A 19,016-nucleotide genomic window follows, 5' to 3' on the forward strand; every position below is an offset into this window, starting at 1 on the left:
CTGCAGCTCCTTTGTAATTTCAACTTTAAGGATGTCGCTTTCCTTCTATTACCTCCACAGACAATTCTCTGTGACATGCGAAGAGTGTCACAGAAGGGGAAAAAATATGCTTGGCAATTTCTGCTAAGTCTAGCCAAGTGTACAAATTTAAGGACTTTCCAGTACTTCTAAAAATTCCAGGGTTTTCAATGCCTTGAAAATGGCATTTTAGAAATAAAGGGTTTTCAAGGATCGCTACAAACCCTGGATTCTAGCACCTAAATAATTTTACAAGCTTATTTTGGCATGGAGTTCGGAAATTCATGCTTTTTAGCTAACGCTGCACTATCTGTACATTGAAGCCACGAGAGCGCAACCAATTTGGAGTAAAGAAATATACTGAAAGCTTTTAATACCACTCTCTTTCTATGGAGCTTCGTATTGCCTAGTTAAGTTCACGAATGTGCCTGGTTTTGGTGGGCGTTTCTTCGACATCTTCTGTGAGAAGTAGATGACTAACCCCCGTATTCAGAAATGTATCTTAATACAAAGGTCATGCTTGACTTGATATAAACGACGCCTGGTGCGAACGTCCCCCAGACGCTCACTGCCTTTCTTTTGGTGCGTTCACGACTTTCGTCATTTAGATCAAGTCCAGCATGGGCTTCAAGTTATGATGCATTTCTGAATATGGGGGTAAGCGTGCGCAATTCCGGGCAACGCATTGTGCCATTGACACTGAGAGGAAACGGGGAAAACAAAGTTAACGCCCTATGCTTCTAAACTTTCGCGTACCTGTGATGTGCGTGTATCGTGCAAGAAGAAAGAGCGCAAACACCAGGACGAAAAAAAGCATCAACCACACCAGCGCTTCGTGGTGTGGTCCCTGTTTTTGCGTCGTCCTTGTGTTGCGCTGTTTCTTCTAAAATGCTCAACCAACTAGCCGGCAAGTCCATCCTCTGCATATATATTGAACACACGTATGAGTGTAGATGGTCTTCGAAGCTTTTAGAATGAGCACTGCCACAGGATACGAGCAGTGCACTCGTAACAAGTGGACACATTAGTCATTTAAACATGCGTGCCAATGCATGTGACGCGGCTATCGGCATAAGCAGTCTCCAAATGCTGGAATGCATGCTCTTCAAAACGCTAACGATCAGCTGCTAATGCAGGACAACAGCTCACAGCGGACTGAACCAAACTCTAAGCTAATGCACTTGAACGCCTACACGGCAGCGTGAGGAACGTCGAAATGCCTGGTACTGGCGTCGCAGTTGACCACATACGAATGGAACTGGCGGAAAAAATAAACAGAAATGCTCACCAGTATACGCGCGAATCAAATTCACATACGCGGATGGTTGGCAAGATACTTTGTATCCGCGTATTTTCGGAGAACATATAATGCATGGACTGGAAAAGCACTGGATCGTGAGCTGAACGGCACATTTGTTATTTTCCTGGGGTGATGACAAGCCGTGAATAGTTCTCACGTTGTCGTCTACGTTGTATTCCTTCGTTAGTCGTAGCAAGGAATGGAAATGATGCAAACGCAAACTTATTCCAGTACCCAACAGCACAGCACAGTGGAAAGAAACTCCACCCACCGCAGCTGATTCCTCAAATACATTTGTTATATATATATAACCTTTAGAAGAACGCGACTGGGCGTGGTGGCACTGTGGTGTAATGGTTAGGATGTGTGCTTTGAATTGTATAGATGCGAGTGCACGCGGCTTCGAGTCCACGTGATGTATAGAGCAATGTGGTTCTTCATAAGTATGCGATTCCCTTGAACATTGTGTTCTAATTAGATTATATGACTCCTGATTGTGAAATTTGCGAAAATAATTGCGGATAAAATGTGAATTAGCTTTTTTTTTTCTCCGCGGTGGCGTTCGGGACGCCTACGCATAGGCTGATTCCGAGCAGTCACGCCTCATGGTAGACAGCAAATAGCCAGGAAAAATGACTTTAAAATCCTACATAACTTTGCTCACGCCTATTCTGAAGGCCGCTTGGAATTGGGCCACTGACTCCAAGGAGCCGCCTAGGGAACGGTATATCAGCGGCCCTAATTTGATCTGATTTCCTGCCTGCATGCGTGGCCAGGACTTCGCTAAGAGGGTATTGGGAAGAGCACTAGCACTCTGTTTGGGGGAGTAGAAGTACTCGGTCTGGTGGAGTGCCATTACCCCTGCGGTGAGAGTATTAGCACTCTGCGGAAGAGTACTAGCACTCCCTGTGGGAAGAGTATTATCACTCTGTGGAAGAGTACTAGCAATCCCTTGCGGTGGAGTAACGAAACTCTGTCAACAGGAGTCAACAAAGAGGGTCGATCTACTCTTGAAAAGAGAGTGAAATATCGGACAAGCCGCTACTCCCTCCAAGAGAGTGCCCGGAACTCTCTTTGTTTTTAGAGTGCACGCGCTGTGAAATTAGAGAAAAAATTTAGCTCAAGAGATCCGATGTATGCACGAGTATAAAAGAACGGACAACTTGGGCAAAATTCAGCGACACGGAACACAAAGATACATCACAAGCACTTCTGATGCAGCGCTTGTGATAGAAGCTTCGTTTCTTCTTGTCTCAGTCGCGTTGCATTTTAATTCAAAGCATGAATCCTCGTGGAACGGAGAATTCCAAGTTTTACTGGAACGGCATCAGCCATTTTTTATCGGCAACCACTGCATAAAATTTGATGAAGTTTGTTGTATTTAAAGAAAAACTAAAAGTCATTGCAGAAATTTGATTTTTATTTACGTCATCAAAAAATTGAAAATGACAAAAACGAGAAAAATAATACTATAACTCACGCATGAAGCTTACAGTTCTCAACCTCGGCAATAAAAAACAATATAACAATTGTGCTAACTGCACCTAATATTGCATCTAAAGCGCAGAAAGCTGACGCATTATGAATCGCTCTCAAAATATGCCACTAATTTGATAGTAACACTTTTGGAAAAGGCTCGTATCTAGCGGCAAGATGTAATCAGGTCCTTGAGAAGCTCGTATTCTGGTCAAATTCTAACTGCCTCAAGATTGACCCAGCTAAAAGCAAGGTACTTTTCTTTGGTGCAAAAAATAAAGTAATTAATTTTGAACAGGATATATACTGCGACGGGCACAGGATCGAAATCGTTACTGAATATAAAATTCTCGGAGTAACATTTAGCTCTAATCTTAAATGCGATTCGCATGTTCACAACTTATGCAGAAAACTTTCAATGACCACAGGAGCTCTATCGCGTTGCCGTCCAATTCTCCCAGTGGAAGCCAAAAAACAAATTTATTCTGCATTGTTCGCTTCCCATATTAATTTCTGTAGTCACATATGGTTGACCACTACACAAAGGAATATTACGAGGATTTGTTTATTGCAAAAGAAAGTTGTTCTCAATATCGCAAATATCGATTATTTAGCTTCCACAGAATATTATTTTACGTTGTACAACATTATGAAAATACAATATATGTATGAATTTCGTGTTTTGCGTTCATTCTATGTGTCTTCACCCATATTCAAAAACTTTATTAGTACAATAGCACTGCGTCAGCCAAATACCAATGTTCGTACACGTTCTCTTGGCTTTTGAATAATTCCACATTTCCGCACTTTTTACAAACTACAGTCTTTGAAATATAATCTTCCGTTAATCCACAATAAATACAAAGATATTGTAAAGCACACACTAGCATTACTTCAACAGCTCTTTTTCTAAAAAAAAATCATACCTACCACTATTGTCGTGAACCTACGTACATTCATAATTCTTTTTTTAACAGTAGCTTGTCTCAGTAACTCCTGTCTCTGTTTGTATTTCACATTGTAGTGTTTTTAGAATGTGAGGTCTTCCTGATTTATTATATGTGTTTCTGTGTATGCATATGTGAATTCGTATATATATATATATATATATATATATATATATATATATATATATATATATATATATATATATATATATATATCAGCAGCAGCAGCAGCAGCAGCCTGGTTACGCCCACTGCAGGGCAAAGGCCTCTCCAATACTTCTCCAACAACCCCGGTCATGTACTAATTGTGGCCATGCCTTCCCTGCAAACTTCTTAATCTCATCCGCCCACCAAACTTTCTGCCGCCCCCTGCTACGCTTCCCTTCCCTTGGGATCCAGTCCGTAACCCTTAATGACCATCGGTTATCTTGCCTCCTCATTACATGTCCTGCCCATGCCCATTTCTTTTTCTTGATTTCAACTAAGATGTCATTAACTCGCGTTTGTTCCCTCACCCAATCTGCTCTTTTCTTATCCCTTAACGTTACACCTATCATTCTTCTTTCCATAGCTCGTTGTGTCGTCCTCAATTTGAGTAGAACCCTTTTAGTAAGCCTCCAGGTTTCTGCCCCGTAGGTGAGTACTGGTAAGACACAGCTATTATATACTTTTCTCTTGAGGGATAATGGCAACCTGCTGTTCATGATTTGGGAATGCCTGCCAAACGCACCCCAGCCCATTGTTATTCTTCTGATTATTTCCGTCTCATGATCCGGATCCGCCGTCACTACCTGCCCTAAGTAGATGTATTCCCTTACGACTTCCAGTGCCTCGCTGCCTATTGTAAATTGCTGTTCTCTCCCGAGACTGTTAAGCATTACTTTAGTTTTCTGCAGATTAAGCAGATATATATATATATATATATATATATATATATATCTGCTTCTGTATATACAGCATTATATCTAGTATTGTGTATCCTTATTCTGATTAACTGTTATTTTCTGTTCCATACGTTCTTATTTAACGGTTCGACATTCACGTGGAGGTCAAGCCCTTCCTTGAATATGGTGTCCGGGCCTCTGTGAAGCTGCAGACCGCAGCTTTTAGCCCTGTCAACCACAAAATTTGTTTTGGAAATAAATAATTCGTAGCACTTTAACGAAAGCTGCAGATTAAGGTTAAATTTGTCCACTTTTGCATGATCCAACGGATGCAGTTTGCAATATAGCGATGTCTGTTCTTGCGCAAAGTTGCGGTTTATAAATTAAGGGCCCAGGCCCTAAAGGGACCTTTTTGTTTCAAGAGTCACTAACTAGACTTTAACGTTCTCTCTGAAATGCAACAAATTTCATTCAAGTTAGTCCGCGGCTTTTCTCATACAGCATCTCTCCATTTTACATGTACTTAAATAGGTTCCATCACAGTCGGCCTCGAGCTATACATTTCCTTGTGCCATAGCTGAAGAGGCACAGTCTCGCACCTGACGTTTCAATGTGTGAAATGTGACAGCACATCCAAGCCTACTTTTTAAAAACGCGCTAGCAAGTGAAGATTTTAAGTTGTTATGATTTATTGTCAAAAATACTGCCGAAAATTTGAAGAGCCCGCTAGCGTTATGTCGTGACAGAACTGCGCTAATGAAGGACAAACAAAGCCTCGTATTTTAATTTTAATTCGTAATTTTTTTTCAGGCCATTCATGTGTTCATCTGTGGCAGCGCCGCATTGAAGTATGAGATTATTTATAAATCTGGTACCGTAGGAATGAAATTATCGACCGTTTCTTCCACGTGCTGAGGATTAGCGTGCAGAAAAAGGCAGGGTGTTGACAAGAACTCGAAGCCTCAACTTTAAATCATCTTTGCGCAATTACACGCAAACAAAGCCTACGAACTTTCTAGCACACTAGGATTTATTTATTTATTTGCCTTCAATGCCCGAATGACTTGCAGAAGGGAGTGGAGAAAAAATGACACGATTGTTATGAATCTTAACGTTTCGTACATTCAGTAATAGTGGCCAACAGCGGATTTAAATGCAAGAGTACTAGGAATGGTGACGACGGAGCAGGGCCGATGGTTCCATTGCTTCGATGTATTTGCAAAGGATGAATCAGAACATAAGTTATCAAGGCAAAAAGGGGCTTCAACTTTATGAAGTTGATTACTCCGACAAGAGTAAAATGGCTCATTAAGAAGTAAATTTTTCAGATGTGAATTATGCCAAATCTTATGAAATTACGATAAACGAAAAACCTTTCTGCGCAGAGACAGATTACGAATTTTCAGTTTCCTTCATCGATGACACACATGAAAAGCGGGAATATTTGGACAGAATAAAACGCGCACTATAGTTTTGCACCGACTTTAATTGGTTAATAAGAAATTATTTACTGGGATCTCAAAAACCACATGCATATTCAAGCTTAGACCTTACAAGTTGTCTTGAATGTTGCAGCCTAAGTAACCTAACGTGCAATTAGCATTGTTAATCACGTAGTTAACACGGGATTGCATAGAAAGGATAGAAGTTAGGTGAACACCGACATACTTATACTTGGTAACCTCCTCTAGTAGAGATACATTATTGTGATTTGTGTGCATTTGTTGTCTGATTGGTCAGAAAACAAATGAAGTGCCGCGGTGGCGTAGAGGTAGAACACCCGCCGCGCGTGCAAGAGGTCCGTGGTTCGATTCCCGGTGCCGCGCAATTTCCCACCGGATTAAAAAAAACCGGCGTCTTGATAAAATTGCATAAACAGGCCTGGAGTGTGGCCTGATCCCGGTGACCAGAAGCGGTAACGCACTCCCTCACCCGAGCAGGATTGGCCACCCTGGTACAGTACTAGGCCACAACCTCCTATATGAAATGAACACAAAACTGCATAACACTTTCATGTTTACAAGCCGGATCGGAGACAGGAAAAAGAGCAAGCATACTCGTCCAAGCTGTATGTTCAACACCAACTACACTACACATATGGGGCGCAATTCACTAAACTATGCTTTACGTGCGCATTTTCTTAGCCTACAAGTTCTTACGCTAGCATAAGCGTGCGGGGATATTGACACATGTACTTATATTTAACGGGCGACCACGTTTCGCCGCCTAACAAATGTTATCGCACAGCGCGGGACGCGTCTGCATGTATCCGAAGTTTCTGGAAGGTTATCGATGCTTCTATCCGCTGTCTGTTGTCGCCGAACCTTGTGATCTGATTTCATCGCGCGACTCGAATGTTGTAGAACTTTGTGGAAGGCATGCGGGTCCCATCGATTAGTCTAGAACATTCGACGACCGATCTATAAAAGCCGACCCGCTTGACCCGCTCATCAGATTTTCGACGATCGCCGACTGTGTTTGCCGCTCTCGTTGTGCTACAAGTGTAGCCTGTTTTTGTGGGCACAGGTTCGCCCAATAAAAGTTAGTTTTGTCTTTCGCAGTATCTGCTACTGTGTTCTTCAACGTCACCACCACGTGACATCTGGTGGAGGTGCTTTTCGTTCATGTACAGGACGCCCCCGACAAGCCGTGATCCAAGCCCGGACCGCAAAGAGAACACCAACGTAGTCCCGGGGCATCGAGCAAGCCGCCGTCTTCAACAGCTGCCCCCGGAGCACGGACTTCTACCTGAGAAGACCAAGAAGATTGTGAACAAGGCAACCCAAATGGCAGCCCCAGCTTCCCCCATCGTGCTGCCGCAGCCCAGGGAACCTCCGACGTTTCGCGGATCAACATTCGGGGACCCGGATACCTGGCTCGAGACGTGTGAGAGGGTCGCTCCGTTTAACAGTTGGGACAGCGACGACAAGCTGCGGCATGTCTATTTCGCCCTGGAAGACGCCGGCAGGACCTGGTTCGAGAATCGAGAAGCCACCTTAACGACGTGGGACCTGTTCCGAAGCGGCTTCTTGCAAACGTTTACAAGCGTCGTGCGAAAAGAGCGAGCCCAAGCACTACTAGAAACCAGAGTGCAGCTGCCAAACGAGACGATCGCGATCTTCACGGAGGAGATGGCCCGTCTTTTCCGGCATGCCGACCCGGAAATGTCAGAGGAGAAAAAAGTCCGCTTCCTCATGCGGGGCGTCAAGCAAGAACTTATTCGTAACCCGCCGAAGACCGTAGCTGAGTTTTCTGCAGAGGCATCGACAATCGAGAAAATTCTGGAGATGCGCACCCGGCAATATAACCGCCAGGGGCTCACGCGGCAGTACGCCGTCCAAGGACTGGATTCCGGCGACCTTCAGGAGACCATCAGGGCCATTGTGCGCGAAGAGCTGCGCAAGGTCCTGCCTTCGTCGCAGCCCCAAGTGGCTTCGATCGCCGACATCGTGAAAGAAGAGATGCACCGATCGCTGGGAGTTCCCGAGCTGCAACCACAATTACCGCAGCCCCAGCCAGAAGCGATGACATATGCCGCCGTCGCACGCCGTCAAGGTCCCTCTCAGCGACCACGCCAGGGCCCTGCAAAGACGCAATTCCGTCGTCAGCCGCCGCCGCCGCCAGTAGGCCCACCCGTCGCCCAGCGCACCTACGCGAGGAAGACGGACGTTTGGCGAGCCCCCGACCACCGCCCGCTCCGCTATCACTGCGGAGAAGCCGTCCATGTGTATCGCTGATGCCCATACCGGGAGGTGGGACTGCGAGGTTTCGCCGTCAACGCTCCGCGCCCGCATCAAGGCGAGGTAGTCGCGATATCGCCGACTACCTCGCCGCTACTCGGTGGAGCTCTCGACGACCGTCGCGTTCGCCATCACCAGGCCGCTACCGCTCGCCGCTACGGCTCGCCGCAGCGCCGACCATGCACCGGCCTAGCCCGGGGCAGGTCAGTGAGCCCATATCTGGAAAACTAAAAGCAGCAACCGATGGAGGTGCGGTTGCTGTTCGTCGAACTGACGAAGATCCTCCGCCATCGACGAAGACGACAAAGAAACCATCTCGACGACCTAATGACGACACGCCGCCGTCCCGACGAAGTCAGGAAGCCAAGACTACACCGACGAAAGACGGCTTGACGACGCGACGTTCAATTTTCAGTTCAACACGACGCAGCCGTGGTCCGACGCCAAGACCCAACTGCAACGCCAGACAAAGAACCACCGACCTCGACGTACTTCTCGACGGCCACGCAGTCACTGCCTTAGTCGACACAGGGGCCGATTACTCCGTAATGAGTGGACTCATCGCCGCCCAGTTGAAGAAGGTTAAGACTGCATGGGAGGGCCCCCAAATACGGACCGCTGGAGGACACCTCATTACGCCGGCTGGAATCTGCACGGCAAGAATAACCGTTCATGCCCACACTTACCCTTCCACCTTCGTTATCCTCCAACAGTGTTCACGAGACGTCATTCTCGGCATGGACTTCCTGAACCATCACGGCGCAATAATAGACCTGAAGTCAAAGTCGATAACGCTGTCGGAAGATCAAGCGATAGCGCCGGAGAGCTTTCGCAGTCACCACGCCTTGAGTGTTCTCGAAGATCAAGTGAGCATCCCGCCTCGCTCGAGCATTGTTATTTCGGTCGGCACCGAAACACCCGCTGACGTAGAAGGCGTCATCGAAGGCGACCAAGGTCTACTGCTAGACCGTGAAATTTGCGTCGCAAGAGGGATCGCTCGACTGCATGGAGGGAAACCTGAAGTGTTGCTGACAAACTTCAGCCAAGAGTTCAAGCACATCAACAAGAGCACGACGATCGCGTACATCGAGGAAATTCTGGAAAGCAGTAATGCGTTTGTGCTCTCGGATTCCGCCGCATCTACACGGACGACGATGGTGCCCGAACCAGACTATGACATTAACCCAAGTCTCCCCGTGATTAAGCAACAGCAGCTCAGAAGTCTGCTCCGACGATACAAAGGCTGCTTTTCGACGTCATCGAGGATTCGACAAACACCAGTCGCCAAGTATTGCATTATCACCGAGGAGTGCCCTCGACCACTCCGCCAGAGCCCTTACCGAGTTTCGCCGCGAGAACGTGCAGCTATAAGAGAACAAGTCGACGAAATGATGCGCAACAACATCATCCAGCCGTCGAAAAGCCCGTGGGCATACCCTGTTGTCCTGGTAAAGAAAAAGGACGGAACCCTACGTTTCTGCGTCGATTATCGTGGTCTGAACAAGATCACGAAGAAGGACGTATACCCCCTCCCACGAATAGACGATACATCGGATCGGGTCTGCAACGCTAAATACTTCTCGTCGATGGACCTCACGTCTGCCTATTGGCAAATAGAAGTCGACGAAACAGATCGCGAAAAGACGGCCTTCATCACCCCAGACGGCCTCTACGAGTTCAAGGTTATGCCATTCGGACTGTGCTCGGCGCCTGCAACGTTCCAGCGCGTCATGGACACGGTGTTAGCAGGACTGAAGTCGTAGACCTGTCTCGTTTATTTGGATGACGTCGTCGTATTCGCAGGAAATTTCGACGATCACCTCAGGCGGCTTGCGACAGTACTAGAGGCCATCAAGTCGTCAGGGCTTACTCTGAAGCCGCAAAAATGCCGCTTCGCTTACGATGAGCTTCTGTTCCTAGGCCACGTAATCAGCAAATCTGGTGTCCGTTTAGAACCACAAAAGACAGCTGCCATCGCACAGTTCCCGCAACCCTTCAACAAGAAGGCAGTGCGTAGATTCCTTGGCATGTGTGCCTACTACAGGCGCTTTGTCAAGAACTTTTCAGGCATCGCCGAGCCTTTGACACGTCTAACTAAATGTGATGTTGACTTCAATTGGGAAACGCCGCCGGCCGACGCATTTGAAGAGCTCAAACGACGCATGCAGTCGCCGCCGGTACTTGTGCACTTCGACGAGTACGCCGATACAGAAATCCATACTGACGCCCGTAGCCTAGGCCTCGGTGCCGTTCTAGTCCAGAGAAGAAACGGAGTCGAACAGGTGATAGCTTACGCTAGCCGGTCGCTCTCAAAAGCGGAAGGAAACTGTTCTACGACCGAAAAGGAATGCCTCGCCATCGTTTGGGCTACAGCTAAATTTCGCCCTTATCTTTATGGTAGGCCATTCAAAGTCGTCAGTGACCATCACGCGTTGTGTTGGCTAGCGAATATAAAGGATCCTTCAGGACGACTGGCGCGGTGGAGCCTCAGGCTACAAGAATACGACATCACCGTAACCTACAAGTCCGGACGAAAACACTCCGATGCCGATTGCCTATCACGCGCACCCATTGACCCGCCACCGCAAGATGACGAGAATGACGACGCCTTCCTTAGAATTATAAGCGTGGAAGACTTCGCTGAACAGCAACGGGCAGACCCGGAGCTAAAAGGCCTCGTCGAATATTTGGAAGGGCACACCACGTTGTCCCCAGGGCATTTAACCGCGGATTATCTTCCTTCACGCTTCAAAGCAATCTAGTCGTGAAGAAGAACTTCTCACCAGTCCGCGCCAATTACATTCTTGTTGTGCCGTCAGGACTTCGTCCAGTAGTATTGCATGCCCTACATGACGATCTGACCGCTGGACACCTCGGATTTTCCCGGACACTATCGAGGATACAAGAAAAGTACTATTGGCCGCGCCTGACCGCCGACGTCGCCCGTTATGTCAGAACATGCCGAGACTGTCAGCGACGCAAGACACCGCCGACAAGGCCAGCCGGATTAGTATAGCCAATCCAGCAGATCGGGATGCCGACCATTCCAGCAGATCGGGATGGACTGGCTGGGACCCTTTCCGACGTCAATAACCGGAAATAAGTGGATCGTCGTGGCGACGGACTACCTCACCCGCTTCGCTGAAACAAAAGCACTGCCGAAAGGTAGCGCAGCCGAAGTGGCGAAATTCTTTGTCGAAAACATCCTGCTGCGACATGGCGCCCCAGAAGTCCTCATCACCGACAGAGGAACGGCCTTTACAGCGGAGCTCACCCAAACCATTCTGAAATACAGTCAGACAAGGCACATGAGGACAACGGCCTACCACCCGCAGACGAATGGTCTTACGGAGCGGCTGAATAAGACCCTCGCCGACATGCTAGCGATGTACGTCGACGTCGAACACAAGACCTGGGATGTCGTCCTGCCGTACGTAACATTCGCTAACAACACGGCGGTGCAAGAAACAACACAGATCACACCGTTCAAGCTGGTCTACGGCAGGAACCCGACGACGACGCTCGACGCCCTGCTGCCACACGTCACTGACGAGGAGAACCTTGACGTCGCTACCTACCTCCAGCGCGCCGAAGAAGCCCGACAGCTCGCCTGCCTGCGGATTAAGAACCAGCAGAGGACCGACAGCCGACGCTACAACCTCCGACCACGCTTCGTCGAGTACCAGCCCGGCGACCGTGTTTGGGTGTGGACCCCGATACGCCGACGAGGACTCAGTGAAAAACTACTGCGACGATATTTAGGACCCTGCAACGTCATCCGACGTATCGGCGCACTGGACTATGAGGTCGTGCCTGACAGCATTTCGCATTCACAGTGACGCCGCGCACGATCTGAAGTGGTCCACGTGGTTCGTCTTAAACCCTTTTACGGACGCTGACGAACTTCCTTATTTTGTTTTCTTTGCTAGGAGTGCTTTTCTTTTATTACTTTCATTTGTTTGCAGCATCGGGTCGATGTTTTTAAGAGGGGGGTATTGACAGATGTACTTATATCTAACGGGCGACCACGTTTCGTCGCCTAACAAATGCTATCGCACAGCGCGGGACGCGTCTGCATGTATCCGAAGTTTCTGGAAAGTTATCGATGCTTCTATCCGCTGTCTGTTGTCGCCGAACCTTGTGTTATCGGATTTCATCGCGTGATTCGAATGTTGTAGAACTTTGTGGAAGGCATGCGGGTCCCAACGATTAGTCTGGAACATTCGACGACCGATCTATAAAAGCCGACGCGCTTGACCCGCTCATCAGATTTTCGACGATCGCCGACTGTGTTTGCCGCTCTCGTTGTGCTATAAGTGTAGCGTGTTTTTGTGAGCATAGGTTCGCTCAATAAAAGTTAGTTTTGTCTTTCACAGTATCTGCTGCTGTGTTCTTCAACGTCACCACCACGTGACAATATACTAGGAGGAAGAAAACTCGAATCGAACAACAAGAAACGAAAGCATCATGGTCAACTGATAGCGTGATCGCTCATCATACATCTGCAGTTAAGGCTGTATTCTTAAGATAAATCACTACACACTACCATCCCACAGCTGCTGGGCGTCTGCGATAGAGCCGACAAAAGCAACCACCCTCGAAGGTCCACCGCACTGCCGTCAAAAGGATCGCAGTAAGACAGAGTTCTGTGTCTCTGCAAGACACAGAACTGATGTACACATGGTGGCATATTTTTCGCCCAGGAAAAGACGCTGAGTGGAGCAATTGTCGGCCAAGTCTGCGAGGCTGACCCCACCTGTGCCAACATCACCAAAACCATATTACAAAGAGTCTTTATTTCTATACAAATTACAGAAAGAGAGGAAACTGAATATTATATAATCAACATGGACTGAAGGCAAGGAATGTCCACCTGTCGCGCGTGTCATCGCGTTGCGCACGGCAGCAGTTTCGCTTCCGCGCACAGCTGCAGTGCCAGCTCCCTCCCGCACGGGGCCGACGAGGAGGCCTAGCGCCATCGGGCGACGAAACGCGCACTTCCTTCATATAGGATCACTCTCCAGGGTACGGAGAGTTATTATAGCAGCACTAAAGGGACACATGCAGATAGAAGTCGTGGCTACCAACACTCCAAAATTATGACAGAAAACTTCACTACCTAAAATCTACGCCTGCAAGTTTCACTGCCTATCACACTTTCACATCGCATCAGCATTCATCGCTTCTGCCTGGCTTCTCCTCAGCTGATAAAACACGATGATGCCTTGCATCAGGTAAACAGTTTGTGTTGTGGTTCAGGCTGCCGCAATTCCGAAAGAGGTAAAATGCACAAAGGTGCGTACGCATAAATTTTTGAGACCGGTAATAAATCATAGGTTGCTGATAATAGGGCGTGGAGCCCCTAACTACGCTGTCTGTCGCAACACAAGTGGCACGGCATAGAAGTCAAGGCCAGTCACTCAATGCTGCCACATTTAACACCGCCAACGTTGCCATATATTTACCAGGTTCATAAGACCACACGTTCAAATGCACTTCAGAATACTGCACAGCACCGTACACGAATCACATAACGATTCAACAGTGTGGCTGGTACCGGGTTATATACATTCAAGTCGTCGATCTTGCACTTTGTTTCACACAGCCACTGCACATGTAGAACGAGGACGAGATGGGGAAGGTGGTATCCAAGCGGCGAGAGGCCCGTTGTGTAAACATGCGAAAGCGGCTTCGCAGTCTATTGTGGCTCAAGAGCAACAGTCTGTTAAAATTCTGGGCGAATTTTGCGTGTTGTAAAATGTGACCAGGCTATTTTTATATTCACAGCTGGACAAACGTCTCTGCCAGTCATCGGGAACTGATTCCAAGTCATGCCTGCAAATTTCCTTATTTCGTAACCCCGTATAATTTTGTGCCGTCATCGACAGCGCTTCTTTTCCCCTAGCACCCACTCTGTATTTCTAATGGACAGCCGATTTTGCGCCCTTCGATTTACGTGGCCTTCTCAGTCCCTTTATTTTTTTTGCATTATGACTCCTTGCCAACTAGCTCAGATTTCTGTCGTTCTAAGCTTCCCCGATCCAAGTTTTCCTCTTATTTTCAACTACCCATATCCCCGTTTGCTCTCTTATTCGCACCGCTATATTCGTGTCTCTTAGCTTTAGGCCCAACATTTTTCGGTCCATTTTTGTTTGAGTGGTCCTCAACTTGTTATGTGATATTGTTAACCTCCAAGTTTCTGCACCTTATGAGAGTACTGGTAGAATGGAAAGATGTTAATACGTTTTTTTTTCTGTAAAATTTTTCTTACGCCACAATTTTTGCGTAAGTTTGCTTAGTGAATACTGTCCGACGTTCCTGGAATCAGGGGACCAATTCACTCAGCGAACATAGAAGTTCAGGCGTAAGAAAATTTCACAGAAAAAAAAACATTCCGAATGCAGAACTGTTCATTCGATTAGAAAGCTAGCGATGTCTGCCGCTACAAAGACGAGTGCTGCAAGCTCGTGAAGCTATTGAAGTTATTGAACGTGAAGCTATTCCAAACTTTTCTATTCCAATTATGCAATCAGCCTTCCGCGATTGGTCAAAAGCTTTTCTGAAGCACCCCCATTGTACCAGTCTGTCACCCGACGTCATGAAAACCGCGATAGCTCCTAATCTTATTGGCGTGTACACACTGATTATGCATGACTAGACCGAACAAAAGAAAAATAGTTATTTCTGATTCAACGCCTTTTCGCCATTAGACCTCGGCTATTGGTCAAAAATTTTGGGGCTGCACCCGCTTCACCTGCCTGTCACGCGACGTCACCAAACCGCAAAAACTCACCGTGTCAAAGTGACGTGTACGCGTTAAACATGCATTAATATGCCGAACAAAACTGATTTTTTTCTGAATAGCAGCAGGTTGCCCTGGTGTGAAAAGAATAAAAGGTGGGTGCCGCCGATCGCTCAGGCACTGGCTACTCGCACCTGCCGCAGAGCAATGGTTTATTTTCGTACAATCAACCTTTTTGCGTGGTCGTGTAACGTTTTTGAGAACTTTCGGCACGTTTCCGACCTCGCTCTGCCAACACTTCTTTGCTGAGGATTCACTTTAGCAGCATTCTTAAACTTCTGTTGCATACCGCCACGATTTTCTACCAGCCACCGTAAGCTGAGAAAGGTAAAGTGAACCAATTGGAGACGCCGCACCACCCTCTTCATCCCGTTATCAATTTTCAGCGCACTGGCTCGGCCCCATCGAATCCCTCTACACTTGTGCGTGCTCTTAATGAGAGCAGCGTTCCGGGCCAAGTTGGTAATCCATTCCTCAAGTATTATTGTGCAACAAAAAAGACACGGGTGTGAGAGAAGAACACACACCAAGCGCAAAGCCTTAATGCTGTGTTTCCTTCTTCTCTTACGTCTGTGTCTTTTTTGTTGCGCAATAATACTTGAGTTTTTAAGCGTGCTCGTCGCCTCTTGCCAGCCAATGAGATAAGACAAGCCGCTCAGCGTTGGCAATGTTATTCGTTTTTAAACAAACAAAAGCGACCTCCTATAAGTGAGGAGGGCGTTTGATTCATCTCTTCAGACAATCCGGCGGTTACGCAAATTTGACGTCCAGAGATCGGAATAAAAATATATTGGAGTAGTTTACGTTATAGTACCCCCGTAATTGACAAAAGCGATTGTATGTAATCGTAGCACAGGTGTAAACTTTAGTACATCCGCCAACAGTAAGTTTAAGTCAATTCACAAAACCTAAACAGCCATCGCAAATGAAGACTTAGACATTTCTATGACGGGGGCATGGCCATTCTACGAAAGAACTTTCTACAGTATGGGGTGTAGCAGTCTCACGAACTGTCTTCGCCGCTCTAGCTGACGCGGGTAAACGGTGGAACGCGCTGGTGCGGCTGATTGGCCAGAGACCACGACTGATAGCCAACGATGGCGGGTGCTTATATCTTTGTGTCGCGCTAAGATTTGTAATGTCAAAGTGCATTGAGCTGTTTCAGCGCATACATGTATTGAGCGTGTGCTACTTTGGAAGGCAGTAACATTAATGCTGTGCGGCGAACTCCTTTCTAATGTCTGATAGGCTGTAGTTCTGTATTCACGCAATAGCCCGAATTTTTATACCTATCATGACACTCTATTGGGTGTTAGCATATAGCAATGTAATGTCCGTCCTTAACAACCGCTAACTTTGTCATGGATGTGTTTTCAGCACTTGTATTTTTCTTCTTTTTTAAGTTTAGCTTTCTCTGGCTCGTAGGGCTGCAGTTGATGACTTCTTCCAATGCTTTAAGGGTGTAATTCTCCATGCATTATGAAACAATGAACAAATGCCTGAAGGTTTCTAATTATGAAAACTTGATGCTGTTGCACAATTCCTTGTCATCTCCCTAGCTGTTAGCCTCCGCCTTCTATTACATAGCTCAAAGTTGTATTTCAGCACTGAGTCGAAGCAATGTAGTGTCTGTGCCCACGGTTTCGCTCGTTCGGTGGCCTACGATGTTAACCATCTCATGCGTGCGACGAATGGGAATACTGTCGACGATACGAAGCGGGACGTCAATACAATAATATATAAAAAAGAAATGTTGAATAAAATCCCGTCCCACCATTGATACGAGGATTATGTGGACTACTTGAAGAACAGTGATGCTGTGATATAAAATACATCTCACCAACGAAGCGAAGAATAGTAGTATGAGTCCACACACGCTCGCACGCCCACAGCTTTATACTTATATATATATATATATATATATATATATATATATATATATATATATATATATATATATTGTCACAAGCTGTCATGAACTACGCCTGTCGCGCAAACAACCAGATGAAAGAAGGAAGAGAACGACGTGAGCCAAGCTGCCGCGAGACCGCTCTTCAACAACCGCGCCTATCAACCAGATTCATCTGGTTCTGCATTAAACACCTCGTGTGTAACATTTGGTGGAGGTGCTGGGTAACTCCTACGACCTACAACGGAGCCACCAGCACAAGAGCTACGCCGAAACCGTCGCCTCGCCGAGCCCAGTCCCTATCCAGCACTACCGAGAGCCACGCACGTTCTCGGCGAAGGCAGAGGAAGGTGTGGATGAGTGGCTAACCCATTACGAAAGGGTAAGCCAATACAATAACTGGAACGCTGCCAGTCAGCTTAGGAACGTTGTTTTCTTCTTGGCCGGCACGGCGTTGGTATGGTACGACAACCACGCGGACATGCTAACTACTTGGACACGCTTCGTTGAGGAAATCAAAAAGTGTTTCGGTGACTCTGACGCAAAGAGGAAACGTGCGAAACTCACATTAGCCCAGAGAGCTCAGGTACCCGGCGAGACTTGCACTACCTACATCGAAGAAATTTTGAAGCTGTGCCGCACCGTCAACCCTCAAATGACAGAGGAAGATAAAGTTGGGCACGTGGTAAAAGGAATAGCGGAAGACGTGTACAACTACCTCATTGGTAAAGAGAACTTGCACACTGTATCAGAACTGATACGGCACTGCCGTACGTTCGAGGCGCTGAAGACTCGCCGAATTACACGAAAGTTTGGATGGCTGGCCAATGTAACGACTGTAGCAAGTGTTGACACGAGCCCTCCGCTCCCAGACCTTTCGTCCGCCATCCGCCAGATAGTCCGCGAGGAGCTCCAGCGACATGACAAACAGGCACGTTATGCGGCGCCACGTTGCAGCTCCTCCGTTTTCCGAGACACTCTTTGGGAACCCCCTTCGGCTACTTGGAACCACTCGGTGAACGTCGCGGATCTTAACAGCTCCAGAGACGAACCGCATTACATTACGACCGAACCACCACGCAATGATTCGCCCCCTCAACGTTTTGATCCACGGCCACGCAACTTTCGTCCACGAAGACTCGCCGCTACCTACGACTTTCAAGGGGAAGAGCCTCGTTACCCTCAACCGATGTCTTCGGCAGATTACTTCAATCCACATTCTGAAGTTCGCCCTTCGCCAGTGTGTTACTGCTGCGGCATGCCTGGCCATATAGCTAGGTACTGTAGCCGACGCCGAGCATCAAACTACGGATCGTCAGCGCCGACTATGCGGTCTAGCGGTCGTACACTGCGCACTCAGTGGCCAGGAGACTCCACTTCAGCAAGCCACTTTCGAGAGGACCGATGCACCGCCCAGGAGACCTACTTTGGCGAAGAAAGAACCCGGAACCGCTACCGCTCCCCTGCCTCCGACCGCACTCTGACGCCACCACCAGCCTTCCGAGCCTCCCGATCACCATCCCCTCGGCCGCGATTCACGTCACCATCGCCTCGGCGCCGTTTCGTGTCGCCCTCGCCGGGAAACTAGCCAGCGCGGCCGAGGGAGGTGAGGTCGCTGGAAAATGTGTGCTGCCGACTCAACTGCCTTCAACTATTTTCATGCTAAAGAATAAGGTTCATGTACTGATTGATGGGGTCTCTACAATGGCTTTAGTCGACACGGGAGCAACTGTCTCGGTCATGAGTGTGGGTTTTAAAGGCCTTCTCGGACGCAAGTTTATGTTTCGTTGGGATCAGTGCACAAGTTTCCGTGGAGTCTGTGGTGAAGCATTATACCCGGTTGGTGTGTGTAACGTGGCTGTGTCTTTGGGTGGGAAAGTTTTTAATGCAGAGTTTACTGTCCTCCCTCGCTCCTCGCATGACGTGATTCTGGGGATTGA

Source organism: Dermacentor variabilis, unplaced genomic scaffold (assembly GCF_050947875.1).
Source record: "Dermacentor variabilis isolate Ectoservices unplaced genomic scaffold, ASM5094787v1 scaffold_13, whole genome shotgun sequence".
Taxonomy (NCBI): domain Eukaryota; kingdom Metazoa; phylum Arthropoda; class Arachnida; order Ixodida; family Ixodidae; genus Dermacentor; species Dermacentor variabilis.